We start from the raw sequence: 14,119 nt of genomic DNA on the forward strand, positions 1-14,119 counted from the left end.
GCAACATCCTTATGAAAATGCTGGCAATTTTCATAGGACCACTTAATGTTCTCTTTTGAACACATAGTATCGCATACAAGGAAAGTATCTTATTAACCATATGAATCTTAGAGGTTACAGGTAGTCATTAGGGTCAGTTGATCAAGACAGGAATGTTCAGATAATGTCTAATTTATTTTAGTCATCTACTTACCAAGACTGGGGGAAGTGTTCACTGAAAGAGGCTGTGTCTCTTCTCTGTTGATGAAGACTAATTAGAAGACTGGTTTATAAAATCATGGAATGACTTGGGTTGAAAGAAACCTCAAAGGTCATCTAGTTCCAAGCCACATGCCGTAAATAGGGTTGTTGATCAGGTTGCCTAGAGCCCAATTTTCAGATGACTTAAGGTTGGTTAAATTAATCCTAGCATTATGATCTTCCAGAAATGTAAGGCAATGGTCTTTGGATTACTCAGTTTAAGAAGCAACTGAAATTCCCACATATCAACAAGTTTTTGTGGTATTTCAGAATAATCAGAGAATCAGATAATGTGCTCTTCTCTCTGCATAGAAATATGTTTGAGGACTGAGTGATCTGAATCATCAACATTCAATTAACGCAGAAAGAAACTGCCTCTATAATAGTAATTACACTTCCTTGCCCTTGTTTATTCTGTGAATTGAATGAGTCTCAGGTATTTTAATTAAGAATTTTTGTAATATATATGCCTCAGAAGACTGATTTGAGACTGTATGAGCAATCTGGAATGCAGCATATTATAACAATAAAATTATTTGTCATTTTAAATGTTTCCTATGTGTGGCTAATTAACCTAATGTTGCTAATACAGGAAAACTGCTTTTGAAGCAGAACTAGCATTTGTGCACAGCCAGAACACAGTGTTGGGAGGGTGTCATACTTCAACTTTTTCAACAGACTTTCTTGCGCAGGGCAGATTAGCTGAAAATGACTTTTGTGGTTTATTAATCTTAAGCGTGTTTAGTCAGTTTGCTCTTTCCCTGTTATTATAATGGGTCTTTCTGGCAAGAGCATGTTGCAGATTCATGTTACAAGAACCCCTCAGGTTCTTTTCTGCATAGCTGCTTACCAGGCAGGTGGCTCCTGTCTGAGCTGGTGCTGATGCTGTTCCTCCCCAGGTGCAGGAATCTGCACTTCCCCATGTTCCTGTCAGCCCACCCCTCCAGTTTTTTGAGGTTCTTCTAGGATGGTAGCATGATATTCTGCTGCATCAACCAATCCTCCGAGTTTTGTGTTGCCTACAAACTTATCTGGGGATCTAGCAGGACAAGGGGAAATTGTTTTTAGTTCAAAGAGGGAAGATTTAGGTTGGATGTCAGGTGGAAGTTCTTTACTAGGAAAGTGGTGAGGTCCTGGCACAGGCTGCCTAGGGAGCTTGTGGATGGAGGTGTTGTCCCTGGAAGTGTTCAAGGCCAGGTTGGATGGGACCCTGGGCAACCTGATCTAGTAAACGAGGAGGTTTGATGGCCAGGCAGGTGGGTTGGAACTTCATGATCCTTGAGGTCCCTTCCAACCCGGGCCATTCTGTGATTCTGTGATATGAGGTGTTCAAGTAACATTTAGATATTGTACAGAGAGACATGGTTTGGTGGGAAATATTGCTGGTACGGAGACGGCTGAACTGGATGATCTTAGAGGTCTCTTCCAACCTTGATGATTCTGTGATTCTATGTAGTTCCCTGGGTCAAATGCAACTTCTACTGTCTGGACATTCTTCAGAACATCTATTTGATTAGGCTAATGTTTTATTTACTTCACTTGTGTGTAATTAATATATAAAACAATCCTAAATGTTTTGTTTTTTTTTTTACTTTAACAGAGACTATACAAGCAATTGTGATTTTTTTAAGTAGAACATAATCTTCATGACTCTTTGAGAAACCCCAATATTTACTCTTTTTGCAGATTATAATAAAAGAAAACATTTGACTTGTATGTTTGGTAGTTTTTGTAGTACGTTGGAAAAACAGATTTAAATAGTCAAGTTAACAGTAAGTAATGACAGGTCAATTTTATTCACAAAATGTAGACATTTGTATCTTGTTTTCTAAGTATAAATTGAGTCATAATAATAACCAAGAGGTACTTCATAAACAGCCCTTTCCACAAACTTATCAGTTACTCATCTGAAAGCAAATTCCTCATGATCTCACAGTAAAGTTGTTTATTCCAGTCAAAGCTACCTGTGTCTGTATCCGAGCCTTAATTTTGTTCATAATAGATAAAAAATTTCTGAGAGAAATTTAGAAAGTTAGAACACTTCATGGTGATCAGTACTGCATAAAATCTTTTATTATTATTTTCTGCCCTGCTTTTGTAAATTCCATGTAGACGGTCAACTGCCTTTTGGGAAATTTCCCACAGCATACATAAATAGTATTCATTTTTTCTTTATTTCTTTCTTTATTTATTGTGTAAGTTCTCTCATTCTGGCTTTCATGTCTCCAATTCAGTTTTATTATTTTATTATTAGACGGTTTGCTCTTCTGTTTGATGCTGCTCTTACTGAATTGTTCAGTGTGAGTTGTGGGGTAATTCAGCCAAATAATGACACGTATCTGCTTCCACCTCATACAGTCTCAGAGTAGACTTCGAAAGCATGGTATACTCAATTTGGATCATAAAAACCTTCAAGACTGATGTCCTCAAATTTAGCATTTCTGATCTTCATTAGAATTAGCCATTACTAATATCAGTAGATCAAAATTCAGCTCTTAGACTAGTCAATAACTGGAAAAAAATGTCTTGTTTTACACAAATTTATCTGATTTTATGATGTGATCATCTTCTTTGAAGGAAAGAATTTGTGAAAATCATGAAAACACGCAATTGAAGTAAGTATTTATTTGATGTTCTTACATCATGGAGCCTCCTACTAGAAATACAATCTAATTCATTAAAGTTCTGATCCATAAAAGCATAAAAGGGTGTTGGAGTAGAATCCCATAATAAACATCAGTATTTGTGACTCATTAATGCTGTTAGGGATGTTTTCTGTCATTATCTGCTTGTGAAGGAGATTGAGTGGGATGTCTTCAGATAAGACATATTCTGTCTTTCAATACAGACTACAGGTCTGATGCAGTGAGTGGTATTAAAGGAAAACAGAGTAGAGAATATATTTTGTGGAGAGGTATATTTTACTGTTGACTCCATTTAAATTTCTATAATGCTTTTAGAGACAGCTGCCTTCCCTCCCCAGCCCTACAGAACATTTTGTCTTATTTAGTCATCTTTATATTCAGAAATAATGAGTTTGAAAAATCTTATTTAATATTGCATTAAACAATGTTTTTACCCTGATAATATTTAGAATTTTCATTGGCCTCATAAATTTAGTTTCTAATTAACTTAAATATTTTAGTGTTGACTTTTGCATTGACATGTTGACTTCAGCTGTGATTTAGCCCTGACATGTTGACTTCAGCTGTGATTTCTTATGTGACATATTAACTTCTGTTAAGGCAATCAGTTTCTGAATAGAAGATCATCTGAGTAAAGAGACATCTTGTTTCTCTCTGTGCAACTTTTACTTTTATTAATGTAATCTATTTTCTAATAAAGAATAAATTACCAGAATCACAACAGCTTTGTGGAGAGCTGGATGGTGTCTATGGAGATGGGACTATGAGATTATACTCAGTAATTATGCATATATCTTATGAGGCAGGAATGTTTCACTCTGCTACAATAAACTAGAATTTAGTTATGAGCAAAGAAGCCACATTTCAAAGGAGGGCTAAATATGCAGCTTTTCTGTTTTGTGATCACTTGATATAGCATATCATTTGCTAAAATATCTTGAATCCTTGATTATGAAAAGCATCTACCCTGAGCAAATGAGATGTTTGTGGGTTTTTTTATTTATTTGTTTTATTGTGTTTTGTTGGTTTTTGTTTTTATTTTTTGTTTGTTTTTTTTTTTTTGTTTTTTTGTTTTTCTCTGACATACCTATTGTTTAAAAAGGTACTTTTTGTTTCTAAAACCAGGACTTGAGTCTTAATTTGTTAAAGTCAGTGGCAATTTTATTGCAAAATTTACCATGGATTTAGTGAACGCCATTTTTTAATGCCTGAGTTGATTTAAATTTTGTAGTTGTATTCTGAGATGAAATATTTCTGTTCTGGTCTGCTTTCAATAAACTCTCAAATCGTTCAATTTAAATCAGAAATTATACTTTTTAAATTTTTCTTTTCAGGGTAATGCTTCATTTTGACCAATGTATATAGAGCATAAATATGTATAAACAAACAACTCTACATACATAAATGAATTTATATATGAATCAACATGCAAGTATGTATGCCTTCCTTGTCCACAACACAGGGGTTGGAAATAGATTACATCTGAGGTCCCATTCAACCCAAACCATTCTGTGGTTCTGTGTATACAGATTTCAATCTTTACATGGAATTGTGTTTCAGCGTACAGCATCAAGGGACATATTCAGGTGGTCTTAATGGTAGCAATCTTTTTCACTATAAGATTGTAACTGTGTTTAATGCATTCGGTTGAATTTCTCTGATAAAAGCAGAAGTTATGTACAATCAAGGACTTGCCAAAGAGCAGAAATTAATTTGGAATGCCTGACCTACCCATGTATCCTATAGTCATAGAAAACTGCTTAACTATCATAATTTGCCTTAGAAATTTAAGAAATCTAATTTTGTGTACTTTGATGGTTTAATAACAATTTGTGAAACAGTTAATTTATTTTAAATATAACTTTTGAAAGGATTATATAAAACCAAAAACCTGATTATCTGCGTTAATACCTGCGACTGCATGCCTTTCTGTTGTACATCTGTGTCATCTCAACTACAAGGGAATATGCACTGATGTGCTTGAGGCAACTTCACAGGCCTGAGGCATCTGATACACAAGAATCCTTTTCTGACTACTATTTTCCTGCAAGAGGACATGAGACAAATCTCTTTTCTTTCCCCAGGCTCCAGCTGCTGTTAAGAAAACTGGCCTTAAAATATTACTGATGGATTGGTAAGTCATTTTGGTTTAAATCATTTTAATTCAATACTTTCAACTTGTTTTGAATGTTTTTATTAAATTGTTTCTTTTATACTACCTTAACATCCAATTTACTTCTAACATAAATCCAATTTAATACCTGCATAACGTGCAATTGTGGATTCAGAAGCAAATGTTTGCCTTTGCAAATTGTTATCCACACTTGAGCAAAACGGTTTGTCTTCATCTTCTTCATTTGCAATGCACTTGGACTCAGGTAAATTGTACACATCTCTGAACATGTTGGAAATGTTGCTGCAGAACTCTCAGCAGTGTAGTTTATCCGTCATTCCTAAAACTCATAAACTGTCTTGGCAGAAGTGTATGTGGTGTCAGTGTTATGATACATATGCAGTATCTGTGTGCGTTTAGAAATAATGTTGTGTCGAAATGTTTGTCAGGTTGTCTTTCATGTAGTTCAAAAGAAAGCTTTCAGTCAGCTTCAGTAGTAGTGGTTTGATAACTGTTTTAAAATTAAGAATTTGCTGAGTTGAAATGTATTTATTATATTGAAGCAGTCACTATTATCTCTGGTAACTATGTTTATGTTTACATATATAACTCTACTGTTTTAATGATTTTTGTTAACTTTTGATACATTGAAAAGTAACATATAAGCCATCAAGTAGTTATCTTAATATTTTGAAGAAACAATAAAAAAAAACCCAAAACAAACAAAAAACTAGTAAAATAATTATCAATGTAAATGAGACACTAAACAGGTATTTCTCCAATTTAATATACAGTATAATATCTTGCCATACAGTACAAATGCAATTATTTTGAGCTGCTCTTGCACTCAAAGCACAAGGCATCCTTTATCACTGTCATCACAAAATGTTGATTCAAATAGTCTGAATATGTTATATAAAGAGAAACCATCAAAACAGCTTGCTTATTGATCTCTGACAGAATATTTGCATAAAACATTATGAGGTTTTGCTGTGAAAAATATACTCCAAGTGAATGACAGAAACAAAATATATGTAATGCGCTATAAAAAACATAGATCCACTTCTATAAAATTGCCTCAACTGGGGAGCATTGTTATTAGCTTTCCATTGTTTCATTGGTGTGTTTAGAGCTCTTTTTCTAGTGAAAAGATCGACTAAGCAAGTCAACCAAATCAAAGGAATAAAATTATATACATGTTAAAAAATAAACTGCTGTTTAAAGGAAGGGAACACAGGTGGCTCTATTAAAACATAAACGTGAAATGCCATCAGAAAGATGCCATTTTTAACCCATTTTTCTATTAAGTTCAACATCTGTTCAACACAAGATTGCAATCTTGAACTCATATTGAGAATGGATAATGTTTATTGCAAATTATCAAATGATAACAAGAATGGCTGCTTGCCATGCATTTTGGAATGCAATGTTCTTTCTGTTTTGCTGAAAGAGAATCAATATAATTGAACTTCATCACATATTTGAATTGGTTATTATATTTTTTCTTCTTGCACTGTTTACAGACCTAGAGAATGCAAACATTTTCCCTTATGGCAGTCCCAAGCTACCTGATTCCTTTTTTATATGCTGAGGAAGCAGCTGTAGGAAATGTCACAGTTCATTTTTGGGAAATTGCACTGCTGACCAAAAATCAAATAAAGCATCAAATAATGTAGTATTATTGGCTTGTTTTTTGCCTCTCTCTTGCATGGACTGTGCTTGCCTCTACTTCAGAGATTCTGTGATTCAATCTGATTCTGGGTCTCTCACAGTGCAGCTGTGGTGCTTTTATGCTAGGGCTTATTCCTCTGGAAAACAGCATACAAAAGGCTTCAAAGAGGAATAGAAAATGTTGCCAGAACCAAAATAAGTTGACTTGATAATGTTAAGCTGAGTTTCCTATGTATATTCAGCATTTTGACATCTAGTTGAACACCTAAGATCTAAGAAGTGTCCAAGTGTATACGTCAGAGATGTCTCTCAACCTGGATATAATTCAGCTGAATTTAGAGAAGTCTATGGCAGTATAACATATCAGTTCTACAACCTCATCAAAGACACTTCCTGTTGAACTGGACTTTGTAAATTTTGTAATTCCAGTTAAAAAAGACGAGCACTGTGTAATGTCCACCATGATCTGAGATCTCAAAACAAAGGCTACTCTCAGTTGGCAGAATGGTGGAAATCACCCCATTATGTTGGGGAAAAGACTTCGTTTGCATGGGAAGAAGGTGTGTGGTGGAGCATGATGTGCACGTGGTCCATTTGCAGAATGTCCGTTGCTACATTATATTTTATGATGGTGATGCATGCACTGTTAGATAATTAGATAAAGGGCCAGATCAAGGCTCTCATCCCTCTGTCATGAATTTATTATAGCTGTACATAAAGACTTTTAATGGAATAATAGTGTTCGGTAATAATGTAATACTTTGGCAAGTAGATATGTATTTTTCTCTAACCATTTCAACTATTATTCCATTAGTTGTTGTAGTGCTGCCTTATACTTGTTCTACTCATAGCAGTTTTTTAACTATAAATAAAATAAAATAAAATAAAATAAAATAAAATAAAATAAAATAAAATAAAATAAAATAAAATAAAATAAAATAAAATGGCTGTTTTATCAGCTAACCCTACTTTCTTCCCGACTAACATAGAAATCTGAAGAAAGGAAGAGGAAAGGCTCTTCTTTTAACCAGTGAGGTTAAAAAGCACCTCCACAGGGCGATTCATTCTACTTCTGATAAGAATTATTTTCAGGTGTTGTCTCCTTCCTGACTAACACCTCAGATATAAACAGAATGAGTCTGATTACTTTAATTGTTTGAAACTACTCATAAACAGGACACAGTGACTTTCTATTTATGGTGCAAGCTGGAATAATACACTTTGGAGATGATACCAAGGTTGTCCAGTGCACTTTATTTATGTTTTTGTAAAGAATCAATGATAGTCAATGTGTAGGTATAAACCTCATTTGGATAACTGATGATTGACTAATACTTCACAGCTGTTTTTGTGACAGCTATCTGTTTCATTCTTGGCTTTCTTGACTAGAATTATTATGAAGAACTAAAGACTGATATTGCTAGCTTGCCATTTGAGTTAAATATTCTTGAGCAGGACCTTCTCTGCCTTGGAGATGGTATCAAATAATCAATACTATTTGCTTTACTAGGTTACCTGTAAGATCCTGTTTGATAGGATTTTTAGAGACAAGACTTGTTTCGCTGTATATTATGAAATCAGAAAATATATCTGGCTTAATGCCAACCTAAATAACTAAGATCATCTGCAGAATCCATTCCAGTCTGACACATGAATAGTGCCCAGTGTGTTTTATAAATGCCTTATTTATATTTTGTAAAAATATAAAATGCAAATGTAAATGATATTTCTGGATTTATAAACAAGAATCTAGTCCAATAAAATTATATGAAAGGACAGGTAAACTCTGTATATATTTATTCTGAGATGGGAATTTAACATTATTTTAAGAAGAGAATACAAGGAGCATTTAAAATGAAGCTGTGGTTAGGAGCTCTGAGGTACAGAGAACTATGCTCTCTGTTATCTAATGTGTTCTACAATTGATCATTACATCTGAATCTCCAAGGTAAGGTTTAAACCTGTGTAAGATTTAATAGTTGACCTAATTAGTTTACTTTTCCTCCTTTTTATTTTTATTTTTATTTTTCCCACTCAGCATTTTGTTTTGTATGAAGTAATAATTTAGGAGAATATTATATTGTGTTAAAGAGGTCCTTTGAATTTGGAGTCCCAATTTCTCATTAAGTAAGGAGAGAGAGGAGGAGGACTGGAGGGAAAACAAAAATGAAATTACTTGTCTGAGATTAATAGAGTTCAAATCTCCCGAGCCTAAATCCTTTTCCTCAGATACCATTGCCTTTCATGCAGTTAAGTGACCAGGAATTTTCATGACTTATCAATTCAATATTGTGAGGAATGATCTGAAAGCAGATATCAGAGTTAGAAATGGCTGCAAAGTAAAAAGCACCCATTTAATATGTTTCATTTATATGCTGAGCATCCAGATGGATGTAGGTTTCTATGTAGTGAGATTTTAAATAGAATGTAAAACTGTCTGGGTCTTTTGTTATCACTGCAAGGCACGATTATTTATATACTTTTAATGAGGACTATTTATGATGAGACACAATGACACAGCACAAGGATTCCTACTTGAAGCCTCAACAAACTTTGTAGTGTGCATGTAACAAGATAATTGTCGTGCATTCAAACAGTTTTGTGACAACAAATCCTAATCTAACATGATTATCCCATGTTATGAAATAATTTAAATTTAAATTCTTAAAAACTTATTCCTTGTGTGTTTGAGTGCAATATATTATTGTAAATTATTTCAATAGTAATCAGTTATAATTTATCTATGTTTAAAATTACTTAACACTTAGTGCTTCCAACACTGAAATAAAAATAAATCAGTGGAAAAAAATCTCCCCTAAATTAAAGTATTCCATTGTGATCATTGGCCACCTTTGAGATTTGAATGGCAGCAGATCTGGAAGTAGCATTAGTGTTCTGAAAGTAAAATTGTATTACTCAGTCCATATGTAGCCATCTACAAAGCACTCATCGCATTCTAGAGCAACTCTCATCCGTTATAAACAAGAAATGGCACTAGTAGCCAGAGAAAAAAATAATGTACACTAATACATGCTTAATGGATCCAGATAATGGTAACTGTACTACATCAGTTTGCCAGGGTGCACAACTAATTTTAGACAATTTATTGTAGACCCTTAGGTAAAGATCATAGTGATTCTCTACAGGCATTAGAGAATGCTGATTCAACAGTTAGATCTCATCACTCATAAAGATTGTCTAAAAGTCACAGGATAGCTCAGTTGTGAAGGGAGCAAAGAAGGTCTCTAAACTGAACTCCTGTTCAAAACAGGGTCAACCCTGAATTCAAATCAGGTTGCTCAATAGAAGTCCTGCAAGTAGAGAGGATGGATCAAAAGCCTTTCTAAAGCAAAATGAAATTATATCTACTGATCTCCCCTCAACTAAAGATCCAGGCATTTTTATCATAGAAAGTAATCAAATGGATCAGATATTATTTATTCTTCTCAGTCTTCTGAGGATGGATGTGCTACTTTATTTTGTTTGTTTGTAGAAGAAGAATGCGGTGGCTAACTTTCTGTCTCAAGATACCTTTATTAAATATTAGGCATTTTAGATTTTCTATATCCAGAAATTAGCAAAAGTAACAAGTTGGAACTTGATGTTTATATAGCTGTTTTGATGTTTTTCAGCCTCATCTTAGTTTGTCACTTTGGTGACTTTCAATACATATTATTTGTAAAATCATTAAAATTTATTCTTAATTATTCTGACTTTGCTTTAATATCATGAATCCAAGATTACAGTCTCAATTACTTGGTTTAAATCAAGATTTTCTGCAGATATTAGCTACTGAATAATAAAACTGCATCAGTTTCACTGCCATTTGTTGCATTTTAAGTGATGAAGAATTTTCTCTCTAGTTTTGCATTGTTAGTATATTTATATCAAGACAATCTGTAAGGATTGCAAAGAACATAAAGTGCCTAAAATATCTACATGCAATAATGAGCTACTATTCAAAAAATCTAAATTCAAAAATCAAACAAACTGGGGAAAAATTGTTTTAGTCTCCATTTCTCATTGTGAAAACATAATATAATATAATCAACAAAGCAAAGCACCCCAGAAAGAGAATAATAAATGGTACATCATGTAAATGGTGTCTTGAAATTCTCTGACTAGTGTCTTAGTCTAAAATCTTTCACAGAAATGATAAAGATAGAAATTTAGCAAATAAACTAATTGACATTTCAGAAGTACTTTAAGGAAAAAAAAACATACAAACAAAACCCCGTTTACTTACTTCTCATCCTGTGCATTTCATAACACCAAAAAAAGAGTTGTAATGAAAACAGAAAAGCTGCTTACTTTCAGATAAGAGATTGATAACTGGGATTTAAACAGAAAAAGAAAAAAAAAAAAATAATGGTCATTTGTAGTGCTATTCAGTCAAACTAATGGCTTAAAGGATCTTAGTAGAAGAAAAACGTAATGCACTGCTTTTCTAAGAGGAAAAATGTAACACTTCAGGGACTGATAATTGCAGATTATTCAGTAACACAGGACTTTGATGTATTCATAGTGCTGTTACATGATGAATGAATTAATAATATCATAATGCAGTAAGACAAGTATAAGCTGTAAATAATAAACACATTAAATTCTAATGAGGGTGAATGCAGACTGGGGCGTTCAATAGGCTGTTATGAACTTCAGTATCTTATTGTACAGGAATGCTAGATTGTAGGAAGAAATAGGAGTTTCATGATACTTTTTGAAGAAGAAAAATAAAAGGATCAAGTGTATTTTGAAAAGTGATGTTGGGATACATTTAAGAATCTGTATTATAGCTGGTTAATATTAGAAATATTTTCTACTGTGATCCTGAATCCTAAATCGTACTCCATAACCTTGGGTAGGGAAATTCAGAAGGTGATAGCAGCACAGGTTTCTTTGACTATTAAGGTACTTGGATCTTACTCTAATGAATTCCTGTTACTGTATGAAGAAGATTTAGTGGCAGACATTGTATGTTGCACAATTTACTCAGAAGTAAGCAGATGCTTAGATTTGTGTTTCATGTTTTACTTACTTTACATGAAATGAACTGTCATGAGTGACAGCAAAAGGATGCTCATGCCTACATATTTCTTGCTGGTACCTGATATATCAGCAAAAGAAAATTCAGCCAAAATTACTAAAATGCTGTAATGAGAAGACAAATACCTAAGAAACTTTAGTAGTAGAGGGAAGAATGTTAGAGATCAAGACTGCTTTGAAACATGTAATTTAAAGGAAAAATTATGAAATGTTACAGCTAGATGCAGAGCAGACTGGGACAATATGTCATGGTATATCACATGTCAATTGTTTTCCCTTTTGGGAAATAGAGCAAAAAAAGAAGTGTTTTTTTTGTGTGCCATCTGTTTAGTGTGATCCTATACTTGTTGCAAATATCAGTTGTCTGACCAGTCCATGTGTGTGCCAGAAGAGATCACTCTTTTCCAATGCTCATTTGATTGTGCTATAGGAAGTTGTCTTCATGGCCTTTCTTTAACAAAGAACTTTCTTAAAATAAAATACATAAATAGGGATTTTTTTACCTGTCCACTTTGGTCACTGAATTTGTGCCTCTAAACATGTTTCAGTAAGGCACTGGGATGAGTTTTACCTTGATAAACTAACAACTGCAGATATGGCTAATCATTTTTCCCTGTGGATCATTCATTATGGATAGCTCACATAGTTAATTCATAGAGGGTGATGTGATGCATCAAGGGTGATGTGATAAAGTGAAGGCTTTTTCAAATTGGATTGTTGCTTGGTTGGTGATTACTGCCATCACCTGTGTGAAACTGCATGACTGAGTCCTGCATGCTGTAATATTTTGAAAAACAGATGTAATAATTGCATTGAGAAAAAAAAATCATAAAAATCAAAAGTTTCTCTGTTATTAAGTGGCCTTCTTTTCCACCGAGTTTCATAATTACAAAATAGATGTTGATGGAGCTAAAAGATAAATGCCTGATGTAATTTAATCACTGTAAAAGTGATTAAAGTGCTGCTTAAAATGGATTTTTATCACAGAACACTTACTTGGGAAGCATGGCTGTCAATGGAATACAATCAGTATTGGGGGAAAAAAAAATACATATGAAATTATCCAATACCAAGGCAAATATTTAGAATCAGTAAAGTAAGCACCTATATTTTCCTGTAAGTATATATATATATTTACTTAAATCCTTATGCTTGTATTTTAATTCTTTTATTTTTCTGAATATTATTTCAGTAGCAAATATTTTTCTTGTTCATAAACTTCTGTATTTTATTCAGAGGGATCAACAGGAATTAGTATACTCAGCTGAAATGCGATAAACAGAGAAAGAAAGAAAGAAATATATATATATATTTCTGATATTGGTTCTGAAGGGCTTCTCCAGTTACACATTACATAATTTGTTTGAAGTGTTTCCTCAGGACACCAGATCTCTGGAGGCTCTAGTCTTTGTCTTTGAGGCAGTACAAAATACAACACAACTATCAATGCCTGTGTCCTTCATTCCAAAATGAATTAGTTTTTGACTTAATGAAATAAGGACGAAATCAAGGCTTGAGAAGCATTCAAGAAAATATATTTCTAAACTTAGCTACTGTTTGTGATCCCAACACAATTTTTTTCCAGAAACAAATTGGATCCTCCTTACACTTTAACTGTAAATCTTAAATATTATATTAATTGTACTAATATAAGAGCACAATGAGTGTTTGTGCAGTTTGTTATGAGCTTACACTGACTTTGTTTTCTTATATTAGAAACATAGAAACTCAGAATTGTAGGAACTAGAATGGGCCTCTGTGGATCATCAAACCCAGCCCCCTTCTAAAGTAGTTTCCCTACAGTAGGTTGCCTGGAAAACCTCCAGGTGGGTTTTGAATATCCCTAGAGAAGGAGACTCTCATCCCACTCTGGGCAGCCTGTTCCAGGGCTCTGTCACTCTCTGCTGTTGTTTAACCCAGCAGGCATTTGAGCACTGCACAGATGTTTGTTCACTCCTCACCAGGTGAGATGAGGGATGAGAATTGGAACAAAACAGAAGTTGTGGATTGAGATAAAAATGATTTACTAAGGATAGCAGAAACAAGGATCTGATGATAACAGAATATGTATACATACATATGCTATCCGGTTACTTACCACCCACTGGTTGATAATAATAGAACTGCTTAACCACTGAAGTCCTGCTAGCAATGCAACTTCTTAACATGTGCTGACTGGTACCCAGCTAGTCCTTGAGCAGTGGCAGGTCAAAGGGCACATTGGTGGTTCATGGTTGTCTTACCATCCACTGGGACACCCAAGTCCTTCTCTGCAGAGCTCGTTTGCCATTGGTCATCCCCAGACCTGTGCTGATGCATGAAGTTATTCCTCCTCCCCAGGTGTGGCCTATTCTGATCTGCCAAAGATTCCTCTCTGCCCAACTCTCCAGGCTGTCCTGTTCTCACT

At 34.1% G+C, this 14,119-nt stretch overlaps 1 protein-coding gene across 11 annotated transcripts in view; it reads left to right on the forward strand.

Annotated features, from left to right (window-relative positions):
• TENM4 (teneurin transmembrane protein 4) overlaps positions 1-14,119 on the forward strand; it is a 1,512,248-nt gene that overhangs the window by 173,940 nt on the left and 1,324,189 nt on the right. For all 11 annotated transcript variants that reach the window (XM_032442260.1, XM_032442267.1, XM_032442273.1 and 8 more), the window contains exon 2: positions 4,970-5,019. The gene's annotated coding sequence lies outside the window, so the exon portion shown is untranslated. The remainder of the gene's footprint in view (positions 1-4,969; positions 5,020-14,119) is intronic.

This window comes from Coturnix japonica, chromosome 1, assembly GCF_001577835.2.
Source record: "Coturnix japonica isolate 7356 chromosome 1, Coturnix japonica 2.1, whole genome shotgun sequence".
In the NCBI taxonomy this organism is placed as follows: domain Eukaryota; kingdom Metazoa; phylum Chordata; class Aves; order Galliformes; family Phasianidae; genus Coturnix; species Coturnix japonica.